Raw genomic sequence first — 10,118 nt, 5'->3', positions numbered from 1 at the left:
TGGCAATGAGAAAGAATGAAATCTGGCCATGTGTAGCAACATGGATGGACCTTGAGGGTGTTATGCTGAGCGAAATAAGTCAGGCAGAGAAGGACAAATATCATATGTTTGCACGTATAAGAGGACTAGGAGGAACTTGACGGAGGAACAAGGGGGAGTAGAAGGGGGGAAATGGTGGGGGAAAGGGAGAGAGGCTAACCATGAGAGACTCTTGAATGCTGACAAAAACTGAGGACTGATGGATGTGGGGGGGAGGGGGGATGGGCATGGAGGAGGGCACTTGTGGGGATGAGCACTGAGTGTTATGTGGAAACTAATTTGACAATAAACTATTTGTAAAAAAAAAAAAAAGAAAAGAAAAAAAAGAAAAAAAGCTGGAGGCATCATAATTCTGGACTTCAAGCTATATTACAAAGTGGTAGTGACCAAAACAATATGGTATTGACACAAAAATTGACATATACACCAATAGAATGGAATAGAAAACCCAGAAATTAACCAACTATACAGTTAATTAATCTTTGACAGAGAAGGAAAGAATATCCAATGGGAAAAAGATAGTCTATTCAATCTATTCAACAAAGGTTGTTGGGAAAACTGGACAGCAACATCCAAAGAATGAAACTGGGCCACTTTTTTACACCATACACAAAAATAAGATCAAAATGGGGGAATGACCTAAATGTGAAGCCATAAAAATCCTAGAAAAGAACACAGGGAGTAACTTCTTTGACATTGGCTGTAGCAAGTTCTTTCTGTCTCCCAAGGCAAGGAAAACAAAATAAAAAAGAAACTAGTGGGACTACATCAAAATAAAAAGCTGCACAGCAAAGAAAGCAGTCAATAAAAGTAAAATACAATATACTGAATGGGAGATGTTTGCAAATGACATATCTGACAAAGGTTTAGTATCAAATATACATAAAGAACTTGTAAAGTGCAACATTCAAAACACAAATAATCAGACTAAAAATGTGCAGACATTTGCATCAATGTAGATGAAACTAGAATGTACTAGGCTAAGCAAAATGTCAGTCACAGAAAGACAAATATCATATGATTTCATTCATATGCAGAATTTAAGAAACAAAGTAGATGAACATAGGGGAAGAGAAGGAAACGTAAGATAAAACAGAGAGGGAAGCAAACCATAAGATGCTCTTAAATACAAGGAACAAATTAAGGTTGCTGGAGGGGTGTTGGTTGGGCAGAAGGTCTGTATGGACATGGAGGGCACTTGTTGGGATGAGTGCTGGGTGTTATAAGTAAGTGATGAATCACTAAATTCTACTCTTGAAACTATTATTACACTATATGTTACCTAACTTGCGTTAAAATCAATCAACAAATCAATCAAGCTGCAAAAAAAAATAAATAAAAATGGGCAAAAGATATGAAGAGACATTTTCCAAAGAAGACATGCAGATTGCTAACACACATGTGAAAAGATGCTCAACACCACTGGTTATCAGAGAAATGTAAATCAAAACTACAATAAGATATCACCCCAAACCTGTCAGAATGGTTAAACTCAACAACAGGTGTTGGCAAGGGTGGAGAAAGAGGAACCCTCTTACTCTTGGTAGGAATGCAATTAGTCAGCTACTCTGGAAAACAGTATGCAGGTTCCTCAAAAAGTGAAAAATAGAACTATCCTACAATCTACCAAATGGACTGCGTATAGGTATTTACACAACAAATTCAAAAGTGCTATACATGCACCCCAATGTTTATAGCAGTATTATCTAAAATAGCCAAATTATGGAAACATAAGCGCTCATCACTGACGAATGGATAAGGAAGATCTGGTAAATATTCAATGAAATATCACTCAACCATAAAGAAGATTAAAATCTTTCCATTTGCAATGACATGGATTCAGTTAGAGAGTATTATGCTAAGCAAAATAAGTTGGAGAAAGACAGATACCATATGATTTCACTGATATGTGGAGTTTAAGGAACAAAACAAATGAGCTAAAGAAGAAGAAGAGAAAGACCGGTAAACTAAGAAACAGACTCTTAACTCTAGAGAACACAATGATGGTTGCCAGAAGGGAGATGAATGAGGATTAAAGAGTACTCTTGTTGTGATGAGCACTGGTGTTGTATAGAGGTATTAAACCACTCTAGTGTACACCTGAAACTAATATTACACCGTATGTTAACTAACTTGAATTAAGAAAGTAGCACTTTTCTTAATCCACAGTTGTCATGTCAGTTAATCCACACTTCTTTTACTTGGGCTTCTTTGATCTCCACTTGAATATGGACATACTTCAAAAATTCTCCACCTATGAACTTTGGGATCCATTTTCTTCAAGAAATGTATTTTAGGGCCATTCTTAGGGTCAGTGTAGATGGATAAATATAAAAAAAGTTGAACATTAGGTTTTAAAATAGTTTTAGTAGCCATGTATTATAGCTCTTTCTCACAGATTTAAGCATAATTCTGTGAGTAAAGGAAACCACATATTTACTGTGAGGCGTTTCCAATTATATGGGTCTATAGAAAAAAACCCATTGGGCTATACCTCAAGTAGAGGGAGGTTTTTTTTTTTGTTTTTTTTTTTTTGATACTTGCAGCTAAAAATGTCCCAACAGATATACCTGAAGATTTGGCTTAGGGGTGGCCCCATGAAGCTCAATTGTGTATGTCATATGACTGTCTCTGTGTCATGGGTTGTATCTTCCTGCTCTGAATCAGAAATTCTGGAGGTGAGACCCAGCCACCTATGCTTTAATGAGCCCCCCAGGTGATTGTGTTTGAAAAATCACTGAACTAAGTGTTCCAAACAGATGTAATTTGTAAACTCTTGAGTTTTCTTAGGATTCTCCTATTAAGAATAATAATAAAATGGTTACTATAGTAATAAGGTTATTCACAATGTAAAGAACCCAGTGAAACACTGTTAATGACTTTGATTTCAAGCAGTATCATTGCTAATGAATTGTTTTGCCATGGTAGTGAGTTACCCCAGTTTTGTGTGTGTGTGTGTGTGTGTACCCCTGACTTGGAAACCTCATTGCCATTGGACAACGTGGCAGAAGTTGTTTAAGTCAGGTTGGAGGATCTGGGGGAATTTCCAAGGGCAAGATTGTCAGGTCCTTGGCCTTAGAGGATTTTACTTATGGTAGTTTTTATCATGTGGGTTTAGGAAAAGAGAGAGGGTGTTAACATGGGTTCTTTCAAAGGCAGACTGTGTTTTTATCTCTTTCTCTGCTAATTCTGTACTCAGTTGCCCTCTGGCCTGATCACAGCTCTGTAGTCCCCTGAGAATCAGTTGTTAAGCCTTTAATTATGATTGCTTTGAACTTCTGTGAGACTCTGATGTCAAAGTTCTCCTATTAGGTTTTTGATCACAGTTTTCTGTCTTAGCTTGCCCCTTATGTAGTCACATATTGCTGCATTTTTGCTCACACAATGGCAGCCTCTCTCCTCTTGGTGCCTCCGGTTTAGTGATGATAAATGTTTTCTATCCAGCCCCAGAAGATTCATAACTTGCTGTTACTTACAGAGTCCTTCTAATTTTACGTTGGAGAAAGCTGAAGTCTAGGGCAGGGTTGTAATTTACTTTCATTTGTTCCCAAATACTTATTGAGTACCTACTATGTGCCAGGCCCCATTTAATAATGGCAAAACATGACTGGAATAAAGGAATCATAACTCCTATGCTAGTGCTCTTGTCACTATCATGCTTTTTAAAAGGCATTAGAATAAAACAAAAGAAACTAAATACAAAGCAATGAAATACAAATACATAAGATAAGAACGAAGGAAAAAAGAAGAACAGCAAAGAGAAAAAGTCATTTGGATGCTAAGTGCTTCTGGATGACTAAGCACATGCATTTACTTTTCTGTCCCCAAACTTCCATTTGAATGAGTGAATAAGTATAAAATTAAGAAAATACAATCTAACAGCACTAGGAAATGTAAAGATTGATATCAGCAGAAGCAACAAATTTCTGGAAAGTATAAAGCATATGAGACTGGATCCAAAGAGTGACCAGATAGAACATAACTTCAATTAATACAAATGAAAGAGAATAGTATTGGAAGAAGAAGGGAGTCTTGTTTTTGTTCTATTTTGTTTTGTTTTTTGAACACAATTTTGGAAAAACTCCAGATCATAATCATTAGGAGCTATAGGCAGGAGTCATCTATTGGACACTTAATAGGAAGATCAGTAAAACTAGGACATTCTACACACTTGGAAAATGCATACTCACCCAGCTTTAGCAGAGCTGGCACAGTTTGAGAACTACTAAATGGATTTTGTCATTGGGGGTAAGCAGGGACATTTAAACTAAGTATTGGAGCTAAAAAGAGAAGTTGGAGGGTTCTCCCATGTAATGTCAGCTGTCAATAGGGTAAACTTTCCTACATCCTGACAGCAAGCTCCTACCTACTTTAACAGAGAGGTATCTCTGATAACAGGTCTAAGCTCACTTATCATAGCAATAGCTTTTGTCCTTTGCAATCAAATTCACTATCAAAGGAACTGTGACTTTCACATTAGCCATGTGTATCAATTACCTTATAAACATTTAAGAGCCTTCAGAAAAATAACAGCATAAAAATGAATTGCCAACTTTAACAAATCAAAATGATTCTTGATGAAATTGAATTACTAGAGAAATGTAAAAAAGATTACTAAAACAATTTAATTAGTATCTTCAGAAAGATTTGAGGGGACACAATATTCATATAATTAGAATACACTGCTAAGAAAAAGTGAAGTGTAAGAAAGAATTTACAGATTAGAAAACGTTGGGGTTTTTTGGGTGGCTCTGTCTGTTAGTGTCCGACTTCGGCTCAGGTCATGATCTCACACTTCATGTGTTTGAGCCCCATGTCAGGCTCTGTTCTGACTGCTCAGAACCTGGAGCCTGCTTTCAATTCTGTGTCTGCCTCTTTCTGCCCCTCCCCTGCCTGTATGCGCTCTCTCTCTCTCTCTCTCTCTCTCTCTCTCTCTCCCCTCTCTCTCTCTCTTTCTCAAAAATAAATAAACATTAAAATAAATCAATTAGAAAACCTCTACATGATTGTTGAAATAAATGTAACAGGGCAACTGATGATGTAGAATATGAAGTTCTTAATTCCCCAAAGCTTCTTCATATATATGGATAAGACCAGTCAGTCTGGAACTAATTTTCACTCAGAAAAGACACAACACACTGCCCAGGTGAAAGGGGATAATATGAACTTCTTTGGTTGACAAAAGCTCACTGTAATCTGACTTAGGATGCTGAGTTGATTACTGGAAAGAAGATGGAAATATTTGCATAGGGAAGAAGAAATTACCCAAGAGGAAAGATAAACTCTTTCTCATTTGAGGTTTAATGTATTTGGTACCTCTCTGGCTGACTAGATCTCTGAAAAGCCCAGTGGCATAAAAGACACCAAGTTTCTCAGGGAGGAACTCATCATGGAAGTAAGTAGAATCTGGACAGGTGTGTAAAGGTCAACATAATAGTGGAAGGTTAACTTGAGGATGTTATGTATGGGGTGTCATACAGCCATGACAAGAAATACCTGTGAGCCCAATCTCCTTGGCAGATTACTTAGGGTGGCAAATAATGACAAAGTTTGAATGTGAGCTTAAAAAGCTTTATTCTTGGAGGTTTAATCATCAGAGAAATTTATGCAAAAGCTTGTACCTGTGTAGACAAAACTGCAGTGATAGATAAGAGGTCATAATAGTTTTCAAAAGTGTTCCTGTTGTCAGTGACAAAAGAGGTCGTATTATCAGACTCATCATACTCAAGTTCCTCTATCAGTTGGTTGACAAAATAAATAAGACTTCAGACTGGGGCAAACTCTTTGGGTTCCTGTGAAATTTAGGGGAAAGGAAGATTATCTCCAGAAAGGGTTAGTTGTCAGCTAAAGAGTGATTGAGAAAAACAAAAGATGTGACTAAATTCATACCCCCCAACAGCTGAAGTTAATCACACTAATTACCTAAATATTTCAGTTGAACAATTGAATAGTAGAATAGGTGTGGTTGAAAACTAAGTCAGTTTTATGGAAGATCAAACCAAGAAGTTTCCGAGAATGTAGTGTGAACAGAGATGAAAATTGTGGAGCTTGGAAAAAAAGATGTCATTCAGTATATGACGTACAAATATTCACAAGGCTGGCGAGGTGTTCAGAAACCCAGTATCTACCCAGGATCTATCCTCTATAAGGAGAAACTAGAGTGAATAGAAAGAAAGATATAATCAAAGTGATAATAGAAGAATGCTTTTGTTCTGAGCAGAGAGAAGACACTAGTGTTTTGATTTATAAAAACAGGGGCATCTGGGTAGCTTAGTTCATTAAGCATCTGACTCGTGATTTTGGCTCAGGTCATGGATCTCATGGTTTCTGAGTTTGAGTCCCACATAGGGCTCTGTGCAGAATGGAGTCTGCTTGGCATTCTTGGTCTTCCTCTCTTTCTGCCCCTCCTCTGCTCATGCTCTCTCTCTTTCAAAATTAAGTAAATAAATATTTTTTAAAAACAAAAAAATAATAAGTGTTAACTTATTGTTAGCAGGGATGTGGAGAAATTAGAACACTTGTGCATTGTTGCACACTTGTGCATTGTTGATGGGAATGTACAATGGTGGAGCCACTGTGAAAAATGGCATGACATTTCCTCAAAAACTTAAACATAGAATTATCATAGGATCCAGTGATTTAACATCTGGGTATATACTCTAAATCAATGAAAGCAAGGACTGGAACAGATGTCTGTACACCCACGTTTCTGGCGTTATTCACAATGACTAAAAGGTAGACACAACCCATGCCCATTACTAGATAAATGGATACACAAAATGTGGCATGCATACAAGATTGAATAACTTCAGTCTTAAAAAAGGAAGGAAATTCTAATGTAGTCTACAACATAGATGAAACTTGAGGATGTTATGGTAAGTGACATAAGCCAGTCACAGAAGGAAAAATATTGTATGATTCATGAAGTACCTATAGTAATCAAACTGAAAGTAGAATGGTGGTTTACAGAATCTGGGGGAAGGAGGAAATTGGGACTTGGTGTTTAATGGGTAGAGTGTTTCAGTTGGGTAGGAAGAAAATATTCTGGAAGTGGATGGTGGTGATGGCTGCACAAGGCAGTACAAGGGAGAGACACAGAGAAGTGGTTAAGAATGTGGACCTGCATTTGTGCCTGACACTACTACTTATTAGCTCTGTGCCCTTGGGCAAGTCAATCATTAATTTCTCTGTACCTCAGTTTCCTTGCCTGTAAAAAGTGGATAATAATAGTAACTACCTCATGGGATTATTTTGTGGACTTTATTATTAGTGAGACTAGCATGAAGAGATAGTACAACTCTACGGTCTAATTTGGAAAAAATCTATTAAAATTTAAAATGGCACTTGTTAAATTTGGGCAAGAGAGCAAACCCAAGCATGCAGATACAGTTCCAGATTTTGGTTCCATCACACCTGCTAACATTCCACTGACCAACTCACATGGCCATAGGAGAAACAGGAAAGTCATATAGCAAAGGATGGGTAATGGATTAGGGCCGTGAATGTTGTGTAATGTTACCAATGTTACCAATGTTACTTTTCTCATACTTGTGACTTGGGGAGAAAATCATATAAACCAAACATATACATGAGAATTTTTTGGACATTGGATTTATTGAGAACAGTGTATATGTTAGAATAACACTAGAACCCCTAAAGACCAAAAAGAGGGTCTGTAAAATAACTATATGCTTAAAAATGTTAGATAAAATAATAAATTATTCACTCATTCAAAGAGAGCCTTCCTTAAGCAGAATGATCCTGTGAGAATGGGATGCTGGGATCCTCCTTCCAGGTTAGTATTGAGATTACTGACTGTGCAGCAGCTAAAGGAGGATGGTTAGGAGAGGTGAAGAGTTAAAATATTGATGGCAAACACATTTATATGTATATGCATATTAACATTTATATATCTATGCCATCTACAGCTATGGCATTTGTGTTAGATAGTCTCCTATCCTTAATTAGTAGAAAATAAAATAAATGCATGAGTGTGAGTGAGATGTGCTTTTTTTGATTCTAGGAAGGGGTTTAGGAAGTTTACAAGTAGTGGAAAGTGCTCTTGATGGAATACTCTGGAAATTGGCTTTTTGCCTTAGGTCTGCCACTAATGAAAGATAGAATCTTGAACAAGTTCCTTAGCTTGTCTGAGTGACAATTTTTTTATCATTAAAACTGGGCTACAGGATCTCTAAGATCCTTTTCAACCCTAAGGATTTAAGAAGGAAATTACAAAAAAATGGCAAAATGACAACAGTATAGATGAGAATTCATTGAAACACATTTTGCAAAATTAGAAGCAGCAGCTGATTTATAAGAAGCAATAACATGTTCTCTAAAATGATTAATTATAATTGAGCAGTTACTATTGATATAAGGACAACTATATCTCATGAATAAAAGCATGATGCCCATTCGAAACCAGTGTTCTTTTTTTAAACAAAAAGGAGCAGCAAGGTGCTTCAAATTTTTAAAAATCAGTGCTAGGTAAATTATGAATAGAAAAAACTAAATATTATAAAGCTTACACTGGGTTATAAGTTACTGACTAATCTCTGATTCAAAGTGACACACTAAAGTAAGAAAATACGAAATATCATAGTAGCTTTGCCCTAAGATGTATCCTTTATACTTGACAATACTTCCTGTATTGTATTATGGGAGAGTATAGTTGCCATTTGTTCCAACAACTCAAAAGTCTATGGCTGTCTTCCAAACATCTCTATCTTCCTCTAAGAAGCAGTTATGAATCCACAATCCACTAATGTATATGAATATATATTCCACTAATGTATACGAATATACATTATAGATTAGGTTTATATATACAAAATGACTCACTTCACCAACTAGGAGTAGCAATATATCACATCTTCTTTATTTTGCCAATTAATCATTCAACCTGCAACATGTCCTTCTTAGCAGGAAGTCCAGCACCTCCTATTTGAGTGCTTCTCCTTCATGCTCTACCAAGTTGTTCAGGTTGCTTTCTCAGACCAAAGGCTGAGAATCATATTTCCAAGGTAATTCCAAATTTCCATTAGTCCTTTACTTGTGTTTTCTCATTGCCATGTGCTCTCCTCTACTGAAGATTGGTTTTACCCAGTTCAATAGATGTTCATCACTTGATGGTGATTCGTTTCCAGTCTTAGCCTCTACACTGGCTTTCCTACCATATTTGGGTTCAATGTATAGACTGATCAAGATTCTGAGTTCTAGAGTCATGTGAACTGGATTTGAATTTGCCTTTGCTTCTTTTTAGCTGTGTTACTTAAGCCAAGTTATATAACTTTTTGAGTTTCAGTTTCCTCATCTATAAAATAAAGATAATAATAAAATTTCTAATAGAGTGGTGAAAATCAAATAAGGCAACATACAACAAGCAGAATACGTGGCACATACAAGATTTATAGAAAATGTATTTTCCTGTAGCTTTATGACTACCAGTAGAAGTAATATAGTAATTAGTTCCAAAAATGTACCAATATTGCAAGGTTGTTGTGATTCAGAGCTTCGTGTTTCCGTTTACTTCTTGGAAGAAGCCTGGGCTCCCTATGAAAATTAGTCTGCCTTTATCCCAGAACTCTGTATACCGAAGTAATTGACCTCCTAGTTGAATGTTTCTCTAAGAAAAATGGGCAAAAGTTATGAACAGGCAATTCATGGAAGAATAAATTTGAATGGACTATAGATATAATCTGACTAGTCCTTAGGAAAATAAATTTAAGATAAAAATGAGATAATATTCTATACCCAACAGATCTGCAAAAATAAATTTCTGACAATATCTGTTGTGAGGGTGTGAAATAATTGTGCCCCTTATGTGTTGTGGGTGAGCGGGTAAATCATTGCAGCCACTTCTTGGTTCACACTATCTCTAAGTAGTAGGGAATGGAAAAATAAAATGTGATTTATTTATGAAATAGAACACTACATAGTATTAACATGAATGAAGTATGTGTGTGAACACTGATACATCTAAAAAATATAATGTTGAATAAAAAAGTTGGTAAAGGTAAAGTACACCATTTATGTATACTTATTAAAACAAATAAGAACACAATCATATGTAACAGAAA

At 36.2% G+C, this 10,118-nt stretch overlaps 1 long non-coding RNA gene and 1 other non-coding gene across 2 annotated transcripts in view; one reads left to right on the top strand and one right to left on the bottom strand.

Moving 5' to 3' along the window:
- The window catches only part of LOC120226562, a 143,467-nt gene that overhangs the window by 108,135 nt on the left and 25,214 nt on the right, over nucleotides 1–10,118 (top strand). The gene's annotated exons all lie outside the window — the stretch shown is intronic.
- Nucleotides 2,412–2,539, bottom strand: LOC120226563. Its single transcript, XR_005527053.1, has one exon. It is a non-coding gene; the product is annotated as a small nucleolar RNA SNORA18 (small nucleolar RNA).

This window comes from Hyaena hyaena, unplaced genomic scaffold (assembly GCF_003009895.1).
Source record: "Hyaena hyaena isolate Hyena2069 unplaced genomic scaffold, ASM300989v1 scaffold_1757, whole genome shotgun sequence".
In the NCBI taxonomy this organism is placed as follows: domain Eukaryota; kingdom Metazoa; phylum Chordata; class Mammalia; order Carnivora; family Hyaenidae; genus Hyaena; species Hyaena hyaena.
The sequence above is the reverse complement of the archived record's forward strand: the minus strand, read 5'-3'. Positions and strand labels throughout refer to the sequence as shown.